Genomic DNA, 13684 nt, shown 5'->3' with positions numbered 1-13684 from the left:
ACAGCTGATCGATGTTTCTCTCTCATCGATGTTTCTAACTCTCTATCCCTCTCCCTTCCTCTCTGTAAAAAATCAAAATATATTTAAACATAAATAAATAAATAATGCCAATATTTTTAGGTATTAATGAATGTACACAGTTCAAGAAAAACATAACTCACCTAAACAAAATTAAGAGGGTGTTGAAAATCTCAACAACCCCATAGCCATTGAAGTGAATGATTCGGTAATTTTAAAAATTTCTTATAAAAATTCAAAGCCCAAATAAATGATTCACCATCAATTTTATAAATTATTTAAGTTATTTAAAACTAATTAAAATATCACATAGTAAAATGAATAAATACGATGGGAAAATGAAGGAACACTTCTCAACTCATTTTATGTGCACAGCATAAATTTACTATAACAAGGACACCATGAGGACATAAGAACATAGGGCAGCATAATGAGAACAGTGTGAGAATAAAAGTTTCAGATAACTTTTATTTATCAACATGCATGCAAATATCTTAAATAAAGTGTTAAAGCAAACTAGTGAAAAGAAAATGCTGGGTTTATAATGCAAGTTTTTGTTTTTAACATTAGGAAATTAATATACCTACTACATTAACAGATTGCTGAATAGTTATACAATTATCTCAATGGTTTCAGAAAAAAAGGCTCTGTGAAATTCAACATTCATTCATGAAAAAGAAAAAAAAAGAGAATCTTTGGAAATCAATTTTGGAAGGGAACTAATCCAAATAAAAGTATATGCAGAGAACTTTAACCAAACGTCATATTTAATATTTTTTCTTTTTACACCAGAACTAAAACAAGGATTTCCACTATCACAATTTAATTTGGCATCATGATAGAGTTCTAAACCACTATAAGATTTTGTACCACCTCTAATATATAAAATAAATGGAGATGTGTATTATTTTTATAAATTGAAGCACCATTAAATGTCCATTATATTCCAATTGATTTATAGATTTAATTCAATGCCATGCAATGTCCTAGCAAGATCACTTCTAAATTTTGAAAATCATATTCTAAAATATATTAAATCCAAAGTAGCCAAAGATAACCAAGATACTCTTAGAAGAAGAAAAATGGGTTTAGAGGGTTTTCTCTCCTATATATTAGAATTTTTAAACTATAATAATAAAATATGTATAAACAAATAAAGCAATGCAATAAAGACCAGAGATATAGATATAGACGTCCATAAAAGATACTTGACATATGACAAAGACGACATTGCAGATAACTGGGAAAGTGACAGACAATGAACAATTCTTAGAAAATTGGATATTCATATAAAAATTAAAGTTAACTCATTCTTACTTTATACATAACCATCAGGTTCTGGTAGATTAAAGATCTAAATGCAAAAGGTGTAATTAAAAATATTTTATAAGGTGATTCCTCAGGAGTTCTAATTGCCTCAGCTGCAGACCGCTGCCAACCCTGAGTCCATGCCCACAGCTAATAACTGGGTGAAGAAGGGACTGAACAGCCCAGCCCAATGCAGCAAACCCAAGGCAGGACCATCCCTGATGGGCAATATTTGCTCCAGAGCTCCCCACAAAGTTGTCTCAGGCTTAAGGAGCCTGCATCACAGTTCAGCTTCTCCTTGTGTTTTAAATCTGGTTCAGGATATATAAAGAATTTCTATAAATTAATAAGAACTAGACCATCCATTTTTTAAATAAATAAGTGATTTGAATAATCACTTATATAAAGGAAGTGTAGATAACCAGTAGACATGAAAAGCATGTATAATCAGGGAATGAGAATTAAAACTATAATTAACTATCATTACATACTCACTAGCTGAGCAGTTCTTCTCATTTCTCACTACAAACTTCATCTCAGTGTATGCACCGAGAATCCAGTCTGTGATACCATCTCAAACAATAAGGAAGATTACAGCACAGTAAACCAGTAAAAGTTATAAAAGAAAATAAATATGTGACTAGAAGTTTCTGAAAATAAATTCAATTGAGATCATTAATGGTCTTTTGAAAAGATGAACCAAATTTATAAATCACTGGTAAAATCAAATGTTGGTTAAAAATGTCAAGAAAAGGAACACATCAAATGTGATTGATAGGATGAAAAACATTTGACATTTAGTAAATAAAAGATATATGACTTAAGACCTTACAGAAACTTTTACACATGTGTACCAAGATACTTACTTGTTAAACATGTTAGCAGAAACATTCTTCATAATAGCAGTAAACTAGAAACAATCTAAATGACCAGTTAAAGAAGAATGAACAAGTGAATTGTAGTATATTCAACAGCTGATCGATGTTTCTCTCTCATCGATGTTTCTAACTCTCTATCCCTCTCCCTTCCTCTCTGTAAAAAATCAAAATATATTTAAACATAAATAAATAAATAATGCCAATATTTTTAGGTATTAATGAATGTACACAGTTCAAGAAAAACATAACTCACCTAAACAAAATTAAGAGGGTGTTGAAAATCTCAACAACCCCATAGCCATTGAAGTGAATGATTCGGTAATTTTAAAAATTTCTTATAAAAATTCAAAGCCCAAATAAATGATTCACCATCAATTTTATAAATTATTTAAGTTATTTAAAACTAATTAAAATATCACATAGTAAAATGAATAAATACGATGGGAAAATGAAGGAACACTTCTCAACTCATTTTATGTGCACAGCATAAATTTACTATAACAAGGACACCATGAGGACATAAGAACATAGGGCAGCATAATGAGAACAGTGTGAGAATAAAAGTTTCAGATAACTTTTATTTATCAACATGCATGCAAATATCTTAAATAAAGTGTTAAAGCAAACTAGTGAAAAGAAAATGCTGGGTTTATAATGCAAGTTTTTGTTTTTAACATTAGGAAATTAATATACCTACTACATTAACAGATTGCTGAATAGTTATACAATTATCTCAATGGTTTCAGAAAAAAAGGCTCTGTGAAATTCAACATTCATTCATGAAAAAGAAAAAAAAAGAGAATCTTTGGAAATCAATTTTGGAAGGGAACTAATCCAAATAAAAGTATATGCAGAGAACTTTAACCAAACGTCATATTTAATATTTTTTCTTTTTACACCAGAACTAAAACAAGGATTTCCACTATCACAATTTAATTTGGCATCATGATAGAGTTCTAAACCACTATAAGATTTTGTACCACCTCTAATATATAAAATAAATGGAGATGTGTATTATTTTTATAAATTGAAGCACCATTAAATGTCCATTATATTCCAATTGATTTATAGATTTAATTCAATGCCATGCAATGTCCTAGCAAGATCACTTCTAAATTTTGAAAATCATATTCTAAAATATATTAAATCCAAAGTAGCCAAAGATAACCAAGATACTCTTAGAAGAAGAAAAATGGGTTTAGAGGGTTTTCTCTCCTATATATTAGAATTTTTAAACTATAATAATAAAATATGTATAAACAAATAAAGCAATGCAATAAAGACCAGAGATATAGATATAGACGTCCATAAAAGATACTTGACATATGACAAAGACGACATTGCAGATAACTGGGAAAGTGACAGACAATGAACAATTCTTAGAAAATTGGATATTCATATAAAAATTAAAGTTAACTCATTCTTACTTTATACATAACCATCAGGTTCTGGTAGATTAAAGATCTAAATGCAAAAGGTGTAATTAAAAATATTTTATAAGGTGATTCCTCAGGAGTTCTAATTAAAAACATAGTTTCTTAAACAAGACATAAAAATACTATCCATAAAGGAAAATACTGATACTTTCAACTTTGTGAACATAATTAAAAACTTATGTTCACAAAGATAAAAAGACAAGTCCAGATTGGTAGAAGATATTTGCAACAAAAACAACTTTAAAAAAAATAAGTATTCAGGATATATAAAGAATTTCTATAAATTAATAAGAACTAGACCATCCATTTTTTAAATAAATAAGTGATTTGAATAATCACTTATATAAAGGAAGTGTAGATAACCAGTAGACATGAAAAGCATGTATAATCAGGGAATGAGAATTAAAACTATAATTAACTATCATTACATACTCACTAGCTGAGCAAAGGTTAAAAAGTCTGATGCAATCAAATGTTGGTTAAAAATGTCAAGAAAAGGAACACATCAAATGTGATTGATAGGATGAAAAACATTTGACATTTAGTAAATAAAAGATATATGACTTAAGACCTTACAGAAACTTTTACACATGTGTACCAAGATACTTACTTGTTAAACATGTTAGCAGAAACATTCTTCATAATAGCAGTAAACTAGAAACAATCTAAATGACCAGTTAAAGAAGAATGAACAAGTGAATTGTAGTATATTCATACAACACACTACTATACAGCAGTGACTGAACTACAGCTGCACCCAACATTAAGAGTCTATATATATAAAAAGCCAGCAACCGGAATGCCGTAATGACTGGAATGCCTGGTTGCTATGATGCCCACTGTGGCCAGCAATCAGCCCAATCGAGGGCAGGTCAGCCGGCTAACCCCCTCACGGCCCTTCCCCCAGGCCACCCCACCCCAGATCAGCCCGCCACACACCAATAGAGAGCGGGGCCAGCTGGCTCGCCAACCAACCTCACGCCGTCTCCTCCTCCTGACAGGCCTGGCCCGATCTGCCAATTGGGGCCGGGCCAGCCAGACCCCACCCTACCTAAACAAAATTAAGAGGGTGTTGAAAATCTCAACAACCCCATAGCCATTGAAGTGAATGATTCGGTAATTTTAAAAATTTCTTATAAAAATTCAAAGCCCAAATAAATGATTCACCATCAATTTTATAAATTATTTAAGTTATTTAAAACTAATTAAAATATCACATAGTAAAATGAATAAATACGATGGGAAAATGAAGGAACAATTCGTGCACATTGAAAGTGAATTAATTAGAAGAAATACTTTACTATTGCTACTTGCCCTGCCCCCCGATCACCATCCTACTTCTCAACTCATTTTATGTGCACAGCATAAATTTACTATAACAAGGACACCATGAGGACATAAGAACATAGGGCAGCATAATGAGAACAGTGTGAGAATAAAAGTTTCAGATAACTTTTATTTATCAACATGCATGCAAATATCTTAAATAAAGTGTTAAAGCAAACTAGTGAAAAGAAAATGCTGGGTTTATAATGCAAGTTTTGTTTTTAACATTAGAAAAATAATATACCTACCACATTAACAGATTGCAGAATAGTTATACAATTATCTCAATGGTTTCAGAAAAAAAGGCTCTGTGAAATTCAACATTCATTCATGAAAAAGAAAAAAAAAGAGAATCTTTGGAAATCAATTTTGGAAGGGAACTAATCCAAATAAAAGTATATGCAGAGAACTTTAACCAAACGTCATATTTAATATTTTTTCTTTTTACACCAGAACTAAAACAAGGATTTCCACTATCACAATTTAATTTGGCATCATGATAGAGTTCTAAACCACTATAAGATTTTGTACCACCTCTAATATATAAAATAAATGGAGATGTGTATTATTTTTATAAATTGAAGCACCATTAAATGTCAATTATATTCCAATTGATTTATAGATTTAATTCAATGCCATGCAATGTCCTAGCAAGATCACTCCTAAATTTTGAAAATCATATTCTAAATATATTTAAATCCAATGTAGCCAATGATAACCAAGATACTCTAGAAGAAGAAAAATGGATAGAGAAGGTTTTCTCTCCTATATATTAGAATTTTTCAACTATAATAATAAAATATGTATAAACAAATAAAGCAATGCAATAAAGATCAGAGATATAGACATCCATAAATACTTGACATATGACAAAGACGACATTGCAGATAACTGGGAAAGTGACAGACAATGAATAATTCTTAGAAAATTGGATATTCACATAAAAATGAAAGTGAACTCTTTCTTGCTTTATACATAACCATCAGGTCCTGGTAGATTAAAGATCTAAATGCAAAAGGTGTAATTAAAAATATTTTATAAGGTGATTCCTCAGGAGTTTTAATTAAAAACATAGTTTCTTAAACAAGACATAAAAATACTATCCATAAAGGAAAATACTGATACTTTCAATTGCATTATAATTAAAAACTTGTTCACAAAGATAAAAAGACAAGTCCAGATTGGTAGAAGGTATTTGCAGCAAAAACAACTTTAAAAAAATAAATATTCAGGATATATAAAGAATTTCTATAAATTAATAAGAATTAGACCATCCATTTTCTAAATAAATAAATGATTTGAATAATTACTTATATAAAGGAAGTGTAGATAACCAATAGACATGAAAAGCATGCATAATCAGGGAAGGAGAATTAAAACTATAATTAACTATCATTACACACTCACTAGCTGAGCTTTTGCATATTACCCTTTTATTATATAGGATAATATTGAGTAAATGTATTAACATATGTATGTAGTTGACACTTGAACAACATAGGTTTGAACTGCTGTGTGGGTTCTCTTATATGCAGATTTTTTCAATAACTACATTAAAATATGTTTTGGAAATTTGCAACAATTTGAAGGAAACTTGCAAACAAACTATGTAGCTTAGAAATATCAAAAAATTAAGAAAAAGTTAGGAATGTCACAAATACATAAAACATATGTGTAGTCTATTTTATCATTTATGACCATAAAATATACACAAATCTATTATAAAAACATAAAATATGGTGACATTTGCAGTGGAGAGAAACTTAAACAAGGGCAGAGATGCAGTATTAAATCACACCGCATGAATTCACTATAGTGCATACTGTATTACTGTAGCAATTTTGTAACCACCTCCTGTTGCTATTTCGGTGACCGCCAGTATTGCAAGTATGCGCTTGAAGTGCGGTCTCTCTAGTAAAATGAGTATTGAGGAAAAAGTGAACTCTTGGGTTCCTGTGCATTTTCTGTGTTTAGTGCAATACTGTAAACCTCAAATAACACCCTGGACCTGTACGAAGTGCCACTAGTGATGCTGGAAGTGCTGCTGAGAAGCAAAGTCGTGACATTACAAGAAAAAGTTGAATTGCTTGATAGGCACCATAGACTGAAAGCTGCAGCTGTGGTTGGCCTCCGTTTCAAGATAAATGAAATCAGCGTAAGGACCATTGTTTAAAAAGGGACATTGTGAAGCCATCACTGCAGCTATACCAGCAGGCACAAAGCCTTGCACTTTTGTGAAATACCTGCTTATTTCCTATTGAAATTTTGTTTTTATTTGGGTGCTGGGTTGCTATAAGGCATAACTATAGACTACTATGACTTGAGAGAAAGAAAAGTCATTATATGACAACTTAAAGCAAAAGAAAGATGAAAGATATAAAGCTGGAAAATTTAATGTAAACAAATGATGGTTTGAGCATTTAGAAGTGGGTTAGCTTAAAAAAATGTAAAAATGACAGGAGAATCAGATTCTGTGACCAAGAGACTGCAGAGTTCCTAGACGCCATTAAGAAACTCATTAAGGAGAAAGGTATCTGCCTGAACAGTTTTTTCATAAAGGAGAAAAAAAGGCCACAAAGACATTCACTAATAAAGAAGAGAAGTGAGACCCAGGATTCAAGGCAGGAAGGCAGGAAGGGACGGGTTAAGTCTACAGTGTTGTGCACCTGCAGTCTAGTTTATGGTCAGAACTGCCTTTATCTGTAAAGCAGCTAAACCCAGAGCCCTGAAGGGAAGGGTAAGTACTAGCTTCCAGTCTTCGGTTGTAGGAGACGAGATGGCCTGCACGAGCGCCCCTTTCAGATTGGTGGCTTCCGTGCTGCGTCTCTGAAGTCAGGAAGCACCTTGCTAGTAAGGGACTGTCTTTACAGTTCTTCTGATATTGGACAATGCCCTTGGCCACTCAGGACCCCATGAGTTCAACATCAAAGGTGTAAGTGGTCTCCTTGCCCAAAAGAATAAAATTCTGATGGGGGAGAGGGGAACCTGTGTCCAGGTGTTGTGCATGACAGAGCCCATCAAAAACAAATCATGAAAAATGTTGTGGATAGGGCACAAAAGTGAAGTAGGGTGAAGATCAAATGTTGGTTAAAAATGTCAAGAAAAGGAACACAAATGTGATTGATAGGATGTGAAACATTTGACATTTAGTAAGTAAAAGATATATGACTCAAGACCTTATAGAAACTTTTGCACATGTGTACCAAGATACGTACTTGTTAAACATGTTAGCAGAAACATTCTTCATAATAGCAGTAAACTAGAAACAATCTAAATGACCACTTAAAGAAGAATGAACAAGTGAACTGTAGTATATTCATACAACACACTACTATACAGCAGTGACTGAACTACAGCTGCACCCAACATTAAGAGTCTATATATATAAAAAGCCAGCAACCGGAATGCCGTAATGACTGCAACGCCTGGTTTCAAGATATGGATCTTGGCCCTAGCCAACTTGGCTTAGTGATTGAGGCCTGGCCCCTCGAATTGAAGGGTCCTAGGATTCTGACCAAGGGCATGTACCTCGGTTGCAGGCTCGATCTCTGGCCGGGTCAGGGTACATGCAGGAGGCAATCAATCAATGTGTCTCTCTCACATCAATTTTTTCTCTCTCTGTCTCTCCCCCTCCCTCCTACTCTGTCTAAAAATCAATGGAAAAACAACAACAAAAGATGGATTTTGGAGAGAAGAGCCAATAGACACACGAAATGAATTCAGAGAAGCAACTTGATGGCAATGAGTGTTTCAAAGCCAGTTTCAGATGAGGAGAAAGAAGACTGAGAGAAGTGGTGCCAGGAAACAAATATGGACACAGACGTTCTGACAGGAGGGTTCGGAGTCTTTGACGCTTCTGACTTTCGTGACATGGATGGACCCCTCTGAGATACGGGCCCTGACACTGTAGCCAACAGTGAAGAAGAATTGGTTCCGTGTGGAAACATCTTTAGAGAAGGGAAAAAGTAAAAAAAGTCAGACAGAAATGAAGATGTATTCCTGCAAAGTTACACCAAGTGTGCCTACCTCTCTGGCTTCCCTTCCATGCCCCTCCCTCTTCTACCTCTGCCCCCCTGAGACAGCAAGACCAGCCCTCCTGTTCCTCCTCCTGTCCATCCTCAGCCTACTTAGTATGAGGAAGATGAGTATGAAGACCGTTAACGTGATCCACTTCCATTTAATGAGTAATCAGTAGTCATCATGCCATACAGTTAATAAACATATCCAAGTGTATGTGTGTATCTCCACATGAAAATCCAATAACTGTACAGCAGGAACTGTATGAGACTTCTTGTGTCATCATCCCACCATCACCTAAGTATTAATTGTGCAGAACATCATGTGCAAGACTTGAATTGAAGTGGACAGCCTACCCTTACACAGGAATACTATGAGTGGTATTATAAAATTAGTAATGTGCTAGTTTTCTTACCGTTTTATAACTTTGCTTTCAATTAATTATATTACCATACAGTACGCCTCTCTTGTAAATGGAGAAACTGCATATCAGCTTATGATCTCAGGAAAGTCTTTTGTTTTGTTTTTAACTGAGACTGTTTCTACTACTATGTTATTTATATGACTGTAATACTGTATGTCATAAAATTTTAGAATGATTCATTCATTAATGTATAGGTTAGGCTACTGTGAAGCAATTGTATCGATTACACTAGGCTACCATAAAGTAATCATATTGCTGCTGCTTCATTATAGGCACCAATACCTGTATATAAATATGAATTTCTTTTGCACATTATCCTTTCATTTTTTTCGTCTTGCATTAGTAACATAACTTCTACTGTGTTTTGTTTCATATAAGATAATATTGATGTAGGAACTGACAGACAGATGGTTGATTCATCTTATAAATAGACAATGTAAAGTTACAGTATCAAAAAATACAGTACAGTACTATAAATGTATTTCCTCATCCTTATGCTTTTCTTAATAACATTTTCTTTTCTCTAGCTTTCTTTATTGTAAGAATATAGTATACTAGAGGCCTGATGCACGAAAATTTGTGCAAGAGAAGGTCTTCCCCCTGCTGCCTGCACTGGCTTCCTTCTGGCACCTGGGACCCAGGTTTCCATCCTACTGCCACCCACAGGCACCCAGGACCCCAGATGGCTTCCCTCCAGCCTGGCTTGGTCAGGAAGGACATCCGGAATGACATCCAGAAGACGTGCAGTCTAATTAGCATATTATGATTTTATTATTATAGATATTGCATATAAAAATATATGTTAATAGACTATATATGTTATCAGTAAAGATTCTGATCAACAGCAGGCTATTAGTAGTTAAGTTTTGAGATAATCAAAATTATATGCACTTTTTGACTATGCAAGGGATTGGCATCCCTAACTCCCACATTGTTCAAAGGTTAAATGTATATATAATATGATTCTATTTTTATAAACTGGATAAAGGGAACTATTAAACTACAGTGTTTAGTCATATAGAGATGATTATATAACTTTTCTGCATTTATATTTTGCAGCTATGAAAATTAGTAACAATAAAATGAATGAAAGACAAAGAAATAAAAGCAGTGATTGTTACAACATTTTGAGTTGTTTACCGTTACAAAGAAGGAATATATCATATCATTATGTCATACATGTTATTTTTAATTTTTTATTTTTTAAATTACAGTTTAATTTCAATATCATTTTGTATTCAGGTACACAGCATAGTGGTTAAACAATCATATACTATATCATACATCTAAAACTTACACAATGTTATATGTAAATTATATCTCAATAAATCAAAACAACAATGCAGTATCATCTCACACCTGTCAGAATGGCTATCATCAACAAATCAACAAATGACAAGTGCTGGCGAAAATGTGGAGAAAAAGGAACCCTTATGCACTGCTGGTGGGAATGCAGGCTGGTGCAGCCACTGTGGAGAACAGTATAGAGTTTCCTCAAAAAAATAAAAATGGAACTCCCATTTGACCCAGTGATCCCACTTCTAGGAATATATACCAAGAAACGAGAAACACCAAACAGAAAGGATATGTGCAACCCATAGCTAAGATTTGGAAACAGCCTAAGTGCCCATCAGCAGATGAGTGGATTAAAAAACTGTGGTACATCTACAACTGTGGATTACTACGCTGGGGTAAAAAAGAAGGAATTCTTACCATTTGCAGTAGCATGGATGGAACTGGAGAGCATTATGCTAAGCAAAATAAGCCAGTCAGAGAAAGATAAGTACCACATGATCTCACTCATTTGTGGAATACAGTGAACAACATAAATTGATGAACAAAAAGAGATCCAGAGACAGAGAAGCATGGATCAAACTTCAGAGGGAAGGTAGGGGAGGGTGGAGTAAGGGGCAGAGATCAACCAAAGGACTTGTATGCATGCATATAAGCATAACCAATGGACACAGACACCAGGGGGGTGAGGCATGTGATGGGGGGCAGGAGTGGGCAGGGAGAGGCCAAGGAGGGGAAAAGGAAATAAATAAATAAATAAATAAATAAATAAATAAAGAAATAAATAAAATAAAAACAAATAAATAACATTAAAAGGATAAAATACATCTCACCTCAAAATAATAAAAGCACTTAATAAAAAATAAAGAAAAAGAAGCATAACTATTGCAAAACGTAGATTCAAAGGAACTATCTTTTAAGATAAATATGTGGTTATATTTAAATGTTTATTAACAGGTGCCTGTATTAAAACAAACATTAATGATATAGGAAAGTAAGTGGATAAATAACATCATGTGATTCCCTAAGAAAACAAAAGTCGTGAAATCAAGAGCCATAAAGGAGAGAAGGAAAGAATGCGGATGGATGCAGTTTTGTAAATGACAGGCCAGCATCTGATGACTGTATTTTCTCTGTGAGGTAGAAAGTGAGACCTTACTCCAACAGCTAGCCTTCTTGGCAGCAGGAAGCCCACAGCACTTTTCCTCTCTCCTGCTTCAGCTTGCTGGGCTGAAACCCGTGGTTGCTGCAAAGCCAAGGGCAGCAGCTATGCAGATGATGCCCAGGGCAGATGCCAGTGTAATGGGCATTCTTCCCTGCCAAGAGCTCTGGACTGTCTCCCGTGGGTGTCAAGCTGCATGCACCAAAGCTTCAGGAGATTGCTAAACTGAAATCTGCAAGGATTTTAAATTCCCCCAGTTGTTTATGAAGCTTACCTTATGCAGCCCATGAAAACAGAGTCAGAGCGTGTCCCACATTTCAACAATAACCTATACATATGTGTGTTTTTTACTTTTATCTTATTTATTTATTTATTTATTTATTTATTTATTTTAATTGTTATTGAATTTATTGGGGTGACATTGATTAATATAATGATATAGATTTCAGTTGTACAATTCTGTAATACATCATCTGTGTATTGTATCATGTGCTCACCACCCAAAGTCAAGTCTTCTTCCGTCACCATTTATTTCCCATTTACCCTCTCCCACCTCCCTCCACCACCCTTTTCTTCACACTTCAGTTCTTTCTTTGGAATGTATTTGTTGCAGGGATCTCCAAGTACAGTGTTTGCCAAATGGCAATGTGCAGTTTCTGGTCCAGCAGAACATGAGGGCACCTGCGATTCTACATTGTTGGCCATCTTCCAGGTGACCTCAGTGCTGCTGGTCCCCAGCCACACTGCGAGCAGCAAGGTCCTAGAAACTGCTTGTTAAAGAGCCTAGAAGACCCAACATGTCTATGCATATTGCATTTGAAAACATGCCTGAATTAGAGGTAAATACGCTTAGGTTCATGCTGGGACTTTTTTTTTAAATCCTCACCCAAGAATATGTTTAGAGAGTAGAAGGGAAGAGAGAGAGGAAAAGAGAGAGAGAGAGAGAGAGAGAGGCAAAGAGTGGCAGAAAGAGACAGAGAGAAGCATGGGTGTGAGAGAGAAACATTGATCAGTTGCCTCCCATATGTGCCCTAACCCCCAGTGGGGATAGAACCTGTCGGTATTAGGTATGTGCCCTGACTGAGAATCAAACCCACAACATTTTGGTGTATGGGAGTACGCTCCAACCAACTGAGCCACTGGCCAGCACCATGCTAGGACACGCTTAAGACTACCCATCCAAGTGAATGATTAGCATACCTGTCAGTCGAAAGGAATTGAGCAGCCTCTGCGTATCCCACTATGTGGGCTGCAGACAATTAGTGGGTATTGTCTCTGTTTTTGTTAAATTTATTTTTAATTCAGTGAGAGGCATGAAGATACTAGAAAACTACCAAGAATATCAGGGATGCTCAGACTAAAATAGAGTATTCAATTAGACACAGTCTTGTGGAACTGTACAAGTTCTTTATCTCTTTCACTTACTGATATGTTATCAAATTCCTTAGCATATCTTGAATAAATTCTATGGTCTAGAAATCAGTCATTTTCTATGTACTAGTTTCTCCTATGGATTGTTAGCAAGAGGAAAAGTTATCCTGTGAGTAAGCTATGGTATTAAATACAACATACCTATAGAGTTTATATTCTTCATTAACATGGTGGTTCTTTACCCCTTAGCACATTGGAAAGCCTCTCTCACTTGTTAAAAAATACTCGTTCTTTTAAGAGTAAAAACAAGACACTTCCAAGTTGAAAAGACAAACAGCTGGTGGTATTTAATTTGGGATTCGTTCTATCTCATTTTGGAAAATCAAATGATGCTCACAAGATTTTGGAAAATTTAATGAAAGTAGGTTTCCTGAGAAAAGTTTGAGATTTC

At 34.4% G+C, this 13684-nt stretch overlaps 1 pseudogene; it reads left to right on the top strand.

Annotated features, from left to right (window-relative positions):
* Positions 1 to 12640, top strand: part of LOC102250145 — a 77254-nt pseudogene extending 64614 nt beyond the window's left edge.
* Positions 12641 to 13684: the final 1044 nt, after the last annotated feature.

The sequence above is a fragment of the Myotis brandtii genome, unplaced genomic scaffold (genome assembly GCF_000412655.1).
Source record: "Myotis brandtii unplaced genomic scaffold, ASM41265v1 scaffold431, whole genome shotgun sequence".
Classification (NCBI taxonomy): Eukaryota; Metazoa; Chordata; class Mammalia; order Chiroptera; family Vespertilionidae; genus Myotis; species Myotis brandtii.
Note: the sequence above shows the minus strand (reverse complement) of the source record. Positions and strands in the feature narration are given on the sequence as shown.